This window comes from Pocillopora damicornis, chromosome 9, assembly GCF_964200805.1.
Source record: "Pocillopora damicornis chromosome 9, jaPocDami1.2, whole genome shotgun sequence".
In the NCBI taxonomy this organism is placed as follows: Eukaryota; Metazoa; Cnidaria; class Anthozoa; order Scleractinia; family Pocilloporidae; genus Pocillopora; species Pocillopora damicornis.
In genome coordinates this window covers 4,648,713-4,663,544 of record NC_142678.1, presented here as the reverse complement: position 1 = coordinate 4,663,544, position 14,832 = coordinate 4,648,713, and the positions used below count along the sequence as shown (strand labels likewise).

Sequence of the window (14,832 nt, the reverse complement as noted above, 5' to 3'; positions counted from 1 at the left end):
TATACTTAAACGAAAGAAATGTTTTAATTGTGTGTCCACGAGAGCACCGGGCAGTCGTTTTCCTTGGCTTTCACCAAGGAAATCGCCTCAAAATAGGTAAAATGTATGAAGCTTTCACTGCAATGGTATGTAACCAATTACTCTGAGGGTTTGCACACATATTATTACATCCTTAGTCAATGTACGCAAGTATCAGTCAATTTGATAGATGACTTGTCAATTAATAGAGGCAAAGAAACGACTGTGTTTGTAAACTTTTCGATTGATCCAAATATTTGACAACTTTGAGATCAAATATCTCCCCTTTCCAGAAAGCTACAACACTAATCTTAATTCCCCTTTACAATCTATCATTTCATCTCGGAAATCATCAAAAAATCTTTGGGCACTATCGTATTTTTTTCGTGGATGTCTCTTAAATCTGTGACGGTAACAAGTTTCTCTCAACTACACCTGTCACGCAATTCTGGCTCTAGCTGGTCATTTGACCAAATAAACCTTCATTTTTTAGCTCTTCATACAAGATGATTGATCAAGAAAGCCAAAACATGTGAAAAACTTTAGTGGCGTAGCGTTTCTTTCTTATGTCGTTTATTACTTTGGAGATTTGCTAAAATCAGCAAATATGGCTTTTATACAGCACAAAACACTCATTAGTCTATAATTTGATTCTTTATCATCATCACTGCTCGTTTTAGGGGATTTTAATCACACGCTGCGTGTTAGTTGATATTATTACAAGTTCCAGTGTGCTACAACTTCGGCTTCTACAGACAAGAAATTCTGCGCTCTCGCTTGAGAGCAAATATCAGTAGCTCTATCCTTATCTTAACCTGAGAAACATGCCGCAAGGATTTCTTACTAAGTATACATCGGAAAAATAGCTTTCATGTTTTAGAATGAAGACGTGTTTTCACTTTAATTTATTTTCTTTTTGTACAAGAGAAAACTTTCATATTCAGGTCGGAAAACAAAATGCTTAGTGAAATCGCTCTTATAACCGCAAATGTCAGACCGTTTGTTTTAAAAGGAAGTATGATTGCGCCAAAAAGGCAGGCGTCCAGTCGGCGGTTTCTTAAGTGATTGCTAGAGTGCTATTGGTCGAAGAACCATAGCTTGAGTCAAACGACGATTTCTTCTCGCCTACAGATTTCTTGAAGTGTCTTAAGCATTGAGATCGATCTTTATTAAAGAATGAAAATAAAAGGATCGACAATCTCTGAAAGAAATTCGCAAATGCGTGCGCACTCAAGATGAAAACATGCCTTGAATCACCATAAAACCATGCAATGGGCCTGATTTTCAATAGGTAAAGTTGTCAGTTATTGCATTCGTCCTTACCGACAGAAGAAATCTTTCAGGTACACTGCCAAAATCAGCTTGTGGCAAATCTTCTAGTTGTCGACTTTCGTTCTCAGCCGCTAGAAATGCCGATACCAAAGCCACTGAATACGTAACTTTTGGTTTTCGTTTTCATATTTTGGTTTTTTCCCCTTTTAAATTAAGTTTGAACGTCACTTGGCGATACGTTAGGGATACGGATTTTTTAGTGTTTAGCAGCCATATCCCGAAAAAATTAATGAACTTTTTTGATGATCTTTGCATCCATTTTTAGAGACACCGTGATAAAATTATCTCAGGAGCCCCTCAAACTCGTTCTCCAAAAGCAAACCTTCGATCAAAAAGTACATCTAATATGAATGTCTTTCAAACATAACTTTGTCCGGTGTTTCGTGAATACAAATCCAAGCAACAGGTGAGTACCAAAATATTTTTTACAGCAGTTGAGAAACTTCTAAATGCAAATTCGATAAATACGTTGAATTTTAAGTTAGTGTTTCTCGCCAAGCTAAGCAGGATTAATTTAGGTAAATGAGGTATTACATAGAATGAGCTGAGAGCTTGTTAGACCCAGGCCGTGCGGGCCTCGCCAGATGCCTGGCTTGCTTGAATAATCATAGCATTTACCCTCTTTCATTTGTCCTTCCGGTCATACGTCAGGTGCTAGTAGAGGAACTACAACAAAATACAAAGAATGACTCCAGCACCGGAACAGGATCCCCGATTACAAGCCCGCTTTAATTGGTAATGACTTCTGAAAATTGATGACTCTGTTCTTCTACGTCACAGCCATCTAATGGGGAAGGACAAGTAGGAGACAGAGATAGATATAATTGTTTCTTTATTACAAAAGAAATAATAGTCCCATCATTTTCTATTGATTATTAGTGATGGTAATGAGCGGAGTCCAATTCGGTCGTTAATCATACGAGTAAGAACAAAATCAGACGACCGAGAAGCAGAAGTCCGATTTGTCAATCACGAGTGTCAATGGCAATACAGTTACGACGTTTATCAAAACAAAAAAACGAAGCACGAAAAAAACAATTTTTCTGAATGTAGAATATTTTCTTACGTCACTGCAAGTACATAACGTTACTTTGGTCTGCTTTTGTTTATGTTTCCAACCATTTTTTATTCTTTTCATGAAAGAACGACACAGATGTCTTGCATCATTTAAAAATTCACTCACACTGGACTATTGGCGTGACCTCCCTTCGGATTCGAAACACGGAAGTAAAAAAATCAACTCCCTGTGTTAGATAAATTTGCTAAGTCTAGAAGAGATATACATAAGAACGGGAGAACAGTGATATAATCTGGACACAAATTTCCAAACATATGCTTACGAACCGGGGGATGGGGAAGGAGGATAAATTTTAAAACCATAAAACAAACCGCTTCGGGACGGCCCAAATTCAACTTTCATCAAACAGCTAAACAGCTACATCGCAATGAACACATTCGATACAATAACGCCAAATTCTATGCGCTTAAAGCTATTAAAGTATCTTTTCAAGGCATGTTTTACTGAGATCGAGGCAGCTTCGATACTGCTACACTCCTGTGATTTACTTTTATTCACTTTCGTACAAATCTGCAATTTGGCTTTGTTGTTCACAGTATATTTACACATTGTAACTTGAGTGTAAAACAGACCCAAAGCAGACAATCATTCATGCTTTTCACCGTAAAAGACCAACAGTTCTCTATCGAACGGCGACTAATAATTCTAGAAGGACTCAATCGAATCCGAAATCGTTTCATTTCACTCCACTTATGTTTACCTTTAGGACTTCATAACAAATTTAGTAGGTGCCAGCATAACTATCTGTTTATCCCTAACAATATCTAATTGCTCCTACCTTCCTGGGGCTGCGGCAGACCAAAACGAAAGCAAGAGTCGCTTCTTTTCCCAATGATTCGACTGTCCTTCCTGTAGTGAGTACTCGATGAAGATGGAATTCTCTCATAGGAACTGTTACATTTGGAGCAGTTGACATTGGCTGCAAGTGGGCTTGAGTGACAGTCACCAGAATTATCATCCAGAGAAGCACAAGATATATGAAACAAGAAATTATGATCAACCCCACGTTCTGTTTAACTAAAAAAATGTTATCCAGACGCCAAGGTAGCGTGTTGAAAATTTTGCTTATACCCCACTCCCTCCCCACCCCTCTCCCCTGAACAGACCGTGATCATGCAGCCAATCAAATGAGGAATATATCTAAATTTCGTCAGCGCAAAAGCTATTGAATTTCTTTCCCTTTTTCACTGCTTAGAAACGAGAAAGTTCTGATATATTATTTAGGGACCGCGATTGATTGTAAAAGCGAAACATTCCCCAATATCTGGCATCAACCTTACTTCGTTCGCGTTTTGGGATAAGCTGTGATTCCCGAGTGTCTACCAACAATGTATTTCCCTAAGAATTTCGTTTTATTTATGCTGTTGGTTTTGTTCGTTATCGCTTCTGATTGTGATGCTTGGCAAGGTGGTCGTCGACGTCGATTTCGCTGTACTCCGCGAAGCTGCGAAGTTAATTATTGGTCGACCTAGAGCACGTGCAGCACGGATCAGTGCGGGCAGCAAGGATCCCAAAGACGATCAAGAACTGTAGAGTCCTGGCCAACTTGTGGGGGAGCGCAATGCCCTGATCTAAATGAATCACGGCTGTGTTATAGAAATAAACCGGTGAACTGTCACTTAAGCCATTGGTCGTCCTGGGGTGCGTGCAGCGCGGATCAGTGCGAGCAACAAGGATCCCAAAGACGATCTAGAACTGTAGAGAAATTGTGGGGGAGCACGATGCCTTGATCTAAATGAAAAACAGCTTTGTTATGGAAATAAACCGGTGAACTGTCACTTAATCTACTGGTCAGAGTGGAGCGCTTGCACTACTGTATGTGGCGTATTAGGGAAACAGACACCTTCTCGCTATAAAGTGAGAACAGAACAGTGTGGAGGAATATGAACACCTGCTATAAAACACGAGTCTGTCCTCTCACGAGTTGTTTAAACGGAGAAAGTTTAGGAAGTAAGAAAGGTTTTGGTGGAAATTGCTGTGAGAAAAAAGGTAACGAATATTTAGAGTTTGGCAACTGTAGGGTGTCTGCTAGCTTACTAATAATCAAGCGGGAAGACGTACTTCTTACTGTATTCATAACCTCTTAATCAATGCCCCGTTTACTTTACGAAGGATGAGTTTAGAAGCACTGTTAGAGGTCGTTTCCCTAATACTAATCCGGAAAAACTGACCACAGAAAACGAAAGATTTCAAAAGACATTCCTTAAAATGGATCAATGTTTTTGAAACGTAGACTGATGTTCAAACTCACACGTATTATTCTCTTGCGCTAACCTAGGATACATAGATTATTTTGCCTGCTTCAGTTTCACTATATCAAACATTTTCATTGCCTCGATCGTTTTGTTGTCTTTTATAGATTCATCTTTGTCGAAGGGTGAAATTTGCGGAGTAGTCATTGGCTCAAACGCCGGGGTGTGTCTTTTTATCATGCTACCCATTAAGTTATATCTAAAATGGAAAGAAAATCGAGTCACAGCATTATAGTAAAATTCATGTTTATATTTTAGCTGCCAACAGACTTTCCTTTGTCTCTTAAGGGGTCCCTAAGGCACCCCTTGTATCATAAATTGTTTTGATAGGAGTAGTTAACCACGATTTTATTGCCCAGATGATTATGGAAGGAACAAGAAATTACCGAGCTCCCAAAAATGGTACTACGTGCCTTGTTTATCTTCTTTCTTGCGATGGTTCAAAACACAGAAATATAACATAATACTTTTGATGTAAATGTCGTTTCGATGTAAACGTCACACATATCAGTTATTGTGGGTTTGCATAATTATAAAATGACTGTATATTATTTATTTTTAGCACAGTCATATTGTAGAGAGAGTTTGTCAGTTTTAATGCGCTGATTGCATTACAATAATCAGCATTGTGTAACGCTGTTGAGCTCTGCAGGTAATTTAGTGTTAACGACTGCGTTGAAAACGTAAATTGGCTACCGTAAAGAGTAAAAAAGCTGACGTTTCGAGCATTAGCCCTTCGTCAGAGCGATTGGAGGAATTGTGGCTTGTGTGTGGGTTTATATGCAGAAAGTGGAGCTACACTATTGGTGGGAGTGTGGTGACGAGAAAACAAGAATAAATTAGACATCGTTTGATGCTACTCTGGTTTAAAGATTTAACGAACGTAACAGAAGAAGTTACAATTCATAGACTCAAAGTTTCGAATTGGTGCCACGCCCCTAATTTTAACATCTATGGTAAAAAAAATATATCAATAAACTGCTTTTTTGTATACTCAAGAAACCACCTTTCTTTCCCCCCCCCCCCCCCACCCCTCGCTTTTACCACACACACTACTGTATGGCTCGGAGAACATGGCCATAACCCAATTTATTTTAAATCAGATCACAGGGTAACAATGAGAAATGAGGTGTCTCTTGTCTTCCACATTTTCAAGGAATAACAGACTGACTAAGGCAAAAATCTTAATCGTTTATTCAGTAAATATCATAAATGATGCAATTATTGCGGAAATTTCAACATGCTCAAGGGCTAAGAGAATGCAAATCAATCTCTAATGGATCATAAAGTTGAAATTGGGTTCAAAAGTTAAAACATACAGTAGTAATCAAGTTATTTCTAAGATGCTTTGGGACTTATGACTTCTATTTTTTTCGTTCATAATCGTTACCAAATATAGTCGTGCTGGTTGAATGCAAATTGCTCTCGAAATCATTTTATAACAGAAAAAACCTATGGAATTTCGCGCATTAAAAATGTCCTATTATTATTAACTGAATGATGGGCAGAAAAGCTCTTCATTAGCCTTGTGTCGGGTTATTGAACACTGTGAATATACATGAAACTTCTTTTAGCTTAGGCATACTCCAAAAGCACTTTCAATATTGGATAAATACTGGGATGGTCTGCTCTGACATATTTTCAGTCCAGAGGTATGTGAGCACCATCTAAGAGAAAAACCAGTGTAATTCAACGATTTCTGAAGCAAATTACATCGTTCGTTCTTCCTTTGTCAGCATAAGTTGTATTTACTGAATCCAAAAGAGGATCACGTTGATTCATTCTTGATGTAAGCAATTTTTGGAAGGTAGGAAAATGACACATAGAAGATAGGGTTTGGAACTAAGGGCGGAAATACCCATACATAAAAAGCAGCCTTGAAAGTCTTTTCAAAGCAAAGGTACTTAAACACCTCTTGATGACTTGAGCCATCATTTGAGTGGGAACTCTAACCAGCTTAGCATGATATTGACTTTGCACTCGTGTTTTATAATTGATAACATTTCATTCAGAGCACACCGCGGTCAAACAACATCTACACGGAAAATGAGCAGAAGTTAAGGTTACAATTATCTCTTTTTAAGTTTTGATACTTTGCATTTGTGCATCAGCGTCGATAGAGTTTTTGGAAATTCAATAAACCTGTTAATTTCAAAGTCTTTCCGATTGCGTATACGTACTGAGCATAACGCTTCGCGCGTGGGTTGTGCGCTCTTTGACAAAATGACGGCTGTTATTAGGGCCTGAGCTCGCCCTCAGTTGATTTGTTATTTGCTCGTAAACGAGGTCGGTGATCCCCTTTGTTCAATTAGCGATATTTCATTTTTTATTTGTTTACGAAAAATATAATTTGAAGAGAAAGAAAGCTATGGGTTGCATAACTCTTGATAAAAGACGTGAAACTCTACGTTTATGGGGTGATAAGAAAAGGCTCCATCCAATAGTAGTTTGACCACGGTAGAGAGTAGAAAAATAAGCATATTCCCTTAACTGATTATATAGCTCGGGCGTAAATCGATTGATGGCTAAAATCCCGGTTCGATTCCTTGTATAACATGTAACAGGCTATCGCTAACATTTTTCGTTCGCCTACTGGCTTATTCACTTTTTCCTTAAAATAAGTAGCTTGGCAAGGTTTGTCCAAATTTAAGTTAAAGGAGCTCTACAAACATTTGACTTCCATAACAATTCATCTCGCCTGTAGCGTTTGTAGCTAAACATTAAGTATGTTGTGTAAAAAGGTAAAAAAAAAGGCAACTTTGGATAGATCCGTATTGATTGTCGAGGCCTGGGTTCATTTCTTACAACAATACCACTACACACGTATGATGATGATGATGATGACGATAAAACCTACGAATCCCAACACCGACATCTCGACCTTGATTTTGAATGAATCTGTGTCAGCATCTGTGTTTGTATCTGTACCTGAAAAATGAGAAGAAATATGATAAGCAATCAAAAAATTTGATCTAGATCAATAGAAAAGTCATATGAATGATCAGTTAGCCGTTTTTCAAGGAATAAGATATTTTTTTTAAAAAACATTTTTTAGAATTTCCTTTTAAAATGTTGAATTCAGTGATAATCAATAAAAACTTCGATTTTAGAAATAAATTTGCTAACGCATTTAACCGGTTACACGTTTCGTTTACCTTATTAATAAGACAGCCTTTAAACCAGTTCTTTGAAGCTCAGTGATTGAGCATCGAACCTTAAATCCACAATCAAAAACATCAAGGAGTTTGGCTATTATATGATACTAGGAACTAATGGAGATTGCACCTGTGGCAGCTACGATCTGAGCATAGTAAACAAGCAAGATATAGATCTAAAATATTATACAAGGAAGGGGATTTGATTGCAGTTTTAGTGCTAATCTGTATGTTATAATTTCTCACAATGTAAATTTTGTTGAATTAGTTCGAACCTGTCTTTCTGAAAAAAAAAACAAAAAAACTGTCGACTGTCATATGCCCCCCCTTCTACCGCACAACTTGATTTAAACCGTCTACCGTTGGAACAAACTATGTTGTCAACAGTCATGCCTACCCCTTAAGATCCTCTTCTAAAAAATGTTGGATTCGATGCTGCTATTTTCTTTTGCCCGGCCATCTCTGAAGTAGCTTTCAAACCTTATAGGAAACGCGTTGTTTATAACCATGCATAAATATGAAGTTATGGATATTTCTGTGGGGACTTAACCTTTCTTAGTGTTCTCAGAGTCCTCACAGCAATCACCAGAATAACCCACTTGGCATATACATGCTCTATTCATTAATCTGCCTCCATTTAAGCATCTGATCTGAGGACAGGCTCGTGTTATTGTTAAATTAAATCCACCGGGGCATGTACCTCCACAATGCTCTGTAATCAGTTGGCGACGGGTGCTCGTCTGCTTACACGGCAACGCCAACGTTCCCCTGTGTACGACATATATAATTAGTTTGAAAGGAAAATATGCCAGTTTTGCGAGTAATTTCCGTAAACCGCGACAATTAACAGCTCGAGAGGATAAGGAAATATCTTATTTGTTGAAACAAGCAGGATATGCGATCGTGTTTCGCATCTCTTGGAATTATGTTCCCCAAACAATACGGCGGAAAATGAAGGTTGGAAAGTTCTCTGTGAGAGCTAAAATTCGTGGCAAGCTCAAGCAGTAAGTATTCTATTCTGTTTTGTGTTGCGGATAGGATTAGACGCCATTGCATGTATCGACGGTCAGTAATGCAGGCGTAGCTCACCATAAAGTCTTTGCGGCCCAGTTTTTACTTAACATCAAGGAATTCATTTGAACTATGCTGTTCGAAAAGAAAAGGCCCTTTTGTAAGGGCCTTTACTAAGAAACTTTTCGGATGGGTTCCTTGAATCTTATAATTAGCAAGGACCTTCTCTTCGATGTGGCGTAAAAAGTTAAGGTAGGATAGTATCATCTCCGCGCACTAAGTCTGCATAAACACATATCCTTTATTTAACAGCGGGGATTAAAAAAGAAAAAAGATTCGGCTTCTTCAAAATCAAACGTACTGCACTGTTGCGGTTTTAAAAAGGCAATGATTCTAAAAACCTGCTCTTGTTAACGCTTTCTTAAAAGAGAAGGATCACATATCAATGCAACAGCATGAGCAAAAGCGAAAATGTTATGAATTTCCACCTTAAAACAAAATGTGTACTAGATGTTTCTATTTCACCTCGCTGCACTGGATAAAAAAGAACAAAAAGAAGACCTTATATGATTTAACAACTGACCGATCAAAATTTTTAATGATGCGAATTTTCTGAAGACAAGCACGCTAGCTTTGGACATAAGATGGGTTTTCCCGACCTCCGAAGCTGAAGCGGCAGCCTTTTAGCTGCTAAAATTTCTCAAGTTCACTTAAAAAGCTCTTCTGTTGTTCCACATCTTTTTTCAATATTTTTCGTAAATTATGAACCGCATGAGAATGTTTTCGTCAAACCTGTCAGAATGATTTCAATACTCTAACATGTATATTAACAAAAGATGGGGGCATGTTTGGTGATAATTAATACTACTCATAAATACGAGTGAACTTCGCCACAAACACGTCCCAGAAGTGTGTTTTGGAAAAACCGCTCATTTTGCGCTTATTTTATTTATGCGAGTCTCATACCAGCAGCATTTCTACAATGAAAGTCTAGCAAAATCTCTTTTTCATCATTTGAGTATTCCTTCAAGCTCGAAATTCCTTATATGCATCTCTGCACGCAACATGTCTCTCCTTAGTATATCTCTCGTAACATGGGTTTACTCGTCAAATTGTACTGGTGTAACGATGCCACTGACTGTAACATAACCATTCGAGTGAAATAACCATTCGAAGTCAAAGATTACAACAAGAGTGTTTTGATGTTCTTGGCATTAAACGCAGGCTCTGATAACTTGCTTCCACATCTGAAATGAGGTCAAACCACAAATGATACTCTTAGCAACGAAGTTAACCACCCTGCTTTTATCGGTCATGATATCAATCGATACGACTGGCTTACGTCCTTTGTATAATACCACACATCCAATTAAGCTCACCATCTGAAAAATTTTGATGTAGGTCTTTTGTCTCAGTGTTCCTTTCTATAATTTATAGAACAATGGATTCATTTATGGGTTTTCTTAAATCCGGAGTACAAGCGATTTGTCATAATAACCCACACAGAGGTTCAGTTTTTTTTTAGAATTGTTCATAATGGCTCCAGAGGGTGCGCCATGGATGGTCATGGCTAGAAGTTTCATCGCAATAATCGCAGTACAGTTCGTCTCATTTCCTCGTTTTTTCATTACATTCTTATGCAAGCTTGGAGAGGACGCCGCTGTTGAACAGTTACACTGAGAGAATCATTATTTTCCCTGCCTTTTCCTAATTCATCGACGCGACAACTGAATTACATGAAGTAATTGAAGCTGAACTCAGTCAACTGGTATTAATTACTCAGTAACTACAATCATCATGAAAATCTTTATATCATTGAAATGACCATAAAAGTATGTTTTCCCCGCTGGCTACTAATTAATGACTTGCCAATTAGTCATGTTGCTTTTGAAAACCGTTGTCACATATGCGAGTCCATGCCAGTTTGTAAGAAATTTGATTTGTGAATCTCATATAAGGATTTGCTATTTTGTTGACTGATTTCATTCGTTTTTTCCACTTAAATAGTTTTATCTCCAGCCTTTCTTGTTTTTTAGTTCTCTCCTCCATAAAGGTAATTTTATGGATGTGCACGTCCCAAAACATCAAGACCGTAACGTATAACATAGCTCTCTCATATCATGAAGAACGAAACTTTTTCAGATTTTACTTAGCTCCCGGTAACCGTTATCGTTAACCATGCGTTTGAGCGGTATCTTCTTTGTTATGTTACTCGTCCCTCTGAAATAATATAACTAAGCGGAGCGGAAAAAATGTTTTCGTGAGCCAATGAATGGCCAGAACATACGTTTGCAGTGTTTGTCGTTTGGTGACCTAGTTGATTTCTAAGAGATGTATTTTAATGTCGTCATTTCTTATTTCCTTGTATGAGAAGCCACAGAATCATGTCAAAATCATACCTAAGTTAGCCTTTCACTCGTTCATCTAAGTGTGTCTTTCATTACAGCTCGTTCCATTTGGTTAATTTTATGACATATTTTTTATTCTTATTCAAGAGCTAGTTTTTCGGAGTAATTTCAATCTAGTTGACAAGTTTTATCTTTATTTCAGCCATATCAATAGCTCATAGATAGGATATACGCAAGAAATACCTTTCAGTTCTAGCTCTTAACTTTTATTATAAACTGTCTCCGACACACAATTGTTAATCATAAAAGTTAATATGGATACATATCAGTGGCATCGTTTACTATTTCTAAGACTGTTTGGGTAAATTGAGTCAGCATATAGTTAACCCGCAGTAGCAGGCGTCTTATTGGGGCGAGTTAACCCTTTAACTCTTATGAGTGATTAACGTATAACTTCTCCCCTATAATATTCATATTTCATCCTGCAAACAGGTAATGAGAGTAATAAAACTGATCAGGTAGAAATTGCCATCAAGGCGTAGTATTTATTCCCCCACCCCCACCCCTCTCCTTGTTTTTTTACTGTCGCTTACCCGCTCGGTTAAAACTTCTTTCTCTCCCCAGCCTTCCGCTTCCATTAAAATTAAAGCTGGTGGTCATAATTTTCCCTGAAAAAATACTTAGCACTCGCTCACCAAAATTGCGCCTGCTCTGTAGGCTGCATCTGAAAAATTACTTTTATTTCTTCTTTTTGGAGACGTTTTATATGACTATAACTGTAACTTGAAATATTCGTGTCAGATTTTTAGGTGGTCTTTCTGGATATCAAAACGGTTTTCCTTTGCCTTTGAATAAAGGAAGTTTGACCACCGCTAAGTTTCCCATGATTAAGAGTCGAGTACCTGTGCTCAGGAAAGTACTACCTTCCTGTCGACTTCTTTAGTTTTCACTGTTATATATTTCAAAACTTGATAGAAGGATTTACAGGTTGCTTCCTTTTACTCCTTCTTTTACTTCTTGACTGATTTTTTGATTTTTTGATTTTTTGATTTTTTAAAATTTTTTAATTTTTTATTACCAGTTAAATCCAATTAAACATTGAGTTAGTTTTGGTTATAGAAATTAGCAAAAGCTTTAGAGAAAAGATTCTTAGCCAAAAAAAAGTTCAATAACAACTTAGAGTCAAATACGTCTCCAAGTTTGTGATTCGACATGTATGTCTCACATGTCACCCAATAACCGCCAAGTTTCGCTTATGAATCAAGTGAACATTCAAGACACACGCCCGAATGCTATTAAATTATTTAAACGAGGCTTTTCCAACTTTAAATAAAGGATGTCAGTTTCTAGAGAAACTTTTGAGTTTCGTCGGTTGAGGTATTATAAGATAATTTGGTTTCATTAACTAATTTTATTGTGTAAATTGGCCATCGAATGGAGTTTTTAAAGGCGACGTCTATACCGTTAGCCCATCGCTCTGATGATCTAATTATCATTTTCAGCTATGACTAGATAAAATAATTCAAAATTATGGCGACTTCCACTAATTTTTTTACGTGTGCTGTTATAGCCAATCAGCTGCTAACACGTCACTCGCCTCTGGCGCTACTCGGTCAGGTTGATGAACGACCGGCAAAGCCTTCACGATTCTGAATAGGAATTGTTTGTATTTTGTTCGAATTACGGCGGCTTAAACACTTAAAAATCCGTATCGCTGACAGATAGTGAGGTTCCAACTTTCCTAGAAGAGAAAGAGAGAAAAACAATGGCCTTTTGCCATCAATATGATTTCAATTGCAAATTGCCATGTTGCACTTAAACGGAGTCGAGCCAGCCAAGATTTTATTTTATGGTGTTCTATGTGTATCTCCTGGATGAAATCGTTGTCTTTTTTCCAGTTTCTGAAAGATTTCGGAAGCATGATAACGGTGGAAATTACAGGTGTGGTGATACTAGTTGCCACACTCGCCTTCGCACCATCTTGTGACGCCCAGTCTCGAAGGCGCCGTGGATCATGCACTCCGCGAAATTGCCAGGTCAGCCATTGGTCTTCATGGAATCCGTTATTTACGCGAGGTCTAACCCAAATTGCGGTTTGACGCAAGCAGTGGGCCTCAGGGATTCTCTATAAGAGGGTTACTTTCTGGTTAGATAAATGTCCTTCCACTTTTAGTTTTTGGCCCTCGATACTGCTTACAAAAATAAATGTTCTGTTAAAAGGCTCGGCTAAATTGAAGATGGCTTAGAACGCGGTTTTGTTAAACAACGGCTAAACTTTGTTTAAATAACCGGCTCTTAGAGTTACTTTCTAAAACACTCACCCACTATGCAACCTATTCCCCCAGTGTGCCTTTCTTCATAATGATAAAATAATGGTACCGTCGCAAATGAAGTTGTATAAATTTTTATTATCACCCCTAATTATCCATCTTGACATTATCTTATAGATGGAAGTTTAACATAAACTCAAAGAGTTGTAAGAAAACTGTAAGAACATTTTCGAATATTTATATAAATCTACCATTTTATTCTGACAAAACTATATTATTCTGCAACAGAACGTAGAAAACGATGCGTTAAAAGTAAAAGTGAAAGAGTAGTTCCACTCTGAAAAGAACAGATGTTGATTAAAACACACTTGCAACATGTCTGTAAGTATTTTGCTGTATGTCCAGGGTTTTTGCTTTTTATAATAGTTGTCACTCAGTGCCGACAGAGTTCTTTCTAGCTTGATAGTAATCTTGAAACAAAACCTGTATGAAAAAAGAAATGGAAATACCTATAGTGAACCTCAAAATGCTAAACAGTAAACCTTAACAAGTGTAAGTCAATAAGTGTAAATATTGTAACTTTGTAAACTGTTTAATCAAATGTGTCTATTTTGGTCACAGAGGAAAATAAAGTGACATCAAATATTGGTTGTGTATCAGTTGAGTTTTCCCAAAGAGAGACTAGCAATATACTTTGGGAATCCTTAGCGCTCGTAAACCGCTTTGAAAGAGCTACATCACAAGATGTAAATGACCCGCCGCATCTCATTAATTAAGATTTTATATATCTATAGCAGAACGACATTATTGAGCCGATTGACGAATCTCTGGAATCTGACTGAGCCAGTGAATTAGTCAGCTTTAGCTTAGTGATCTTCCAGGTACAAATGTAGAATAGCCTCTTTAAATATGTGTTAAGACGATCGTGACATATCTTAGAACACTTTTGAGAAAGGAAAATTCTTAAAACAACATTGTTTATATCATTAGCTGCAACTGACTGATTTGTTTTGCTCTCCGAAGCCGCCATCGTGAAGGCTGTCACGGTTGCCCAGATATGAAAAATTAATCAGGCGACAAAGAGGTATGTTAAAACAGTTGTGGTAAGATATTATTACATGATGTAGGACTTCTCTTAGTAAATTAAAAGATTACAATAAGCAGTTTCTAATGCTTACCCTCAAACGCGTTTTGGAACAACAGAAGCAACATTGTAATCAGAAGTCTGCATACTATAGGACTGATTTGTTGGACTTTGGCCAATTTGGATTCTCCAAGCTTATGGACCTAAATTTTGCCAACTAAAGAGGCCAATAACAATATATGTTACTTATGATTACCAGGCGAGCGATAAAAACGAACTGTGGG

General features: G+C 37.5%; 3 long non-coding RNA genes and 1 pseudogene across 3 annotated transcripts in view; 3 read left to right on the top strand and 1 right to left on the bottom strand.

The window, feature by feature from the left end:
• Window positions 1–14,832, top strand: part of LOC149039724 (uncharacterized) — a 193,126-nt gene that overhangs the window by 41,117 nt on the left and 137,177 nt on the right. The window lies entirely within an intron of this gene.
• LOC149039737 (spondin-1-like) lies at window positions 3,757–4,515 on the top strand (annotated as a pseudogene).
• Window positions 5,877–14,832, bottom strand: part of LOC149039729 (uncharacterized) — a 117,539-nt gene continuing 108,583 nt past the window's right edge. The window contains exons 2-3 of the long non-coding RNA XR_016180014.1: window positions 8,386–8,603; window positions 5,877–7,608 (exon numbers count right to left, since the gene is read on the bottom strand). This is a non-coding gene — a long non-coding RNA (uncharacterized LOC149039729). The remainder of the gene's footprint in view (window positions 7,609–8,385; window positions 8,604–14,832) is intronic.
• On the top strand, window positions 8,700–14,554 carry LOC149039736 (uncharacterized). Its single transcript, XR_016180013.1, has 3 exons — window positions 8,700–8,839; window positions 13,093–14,345; window positions 14,488–14,554. It is a non-coding gene; the product is annotated as an uncharacterized LOC149039736 (long non-coding RNA).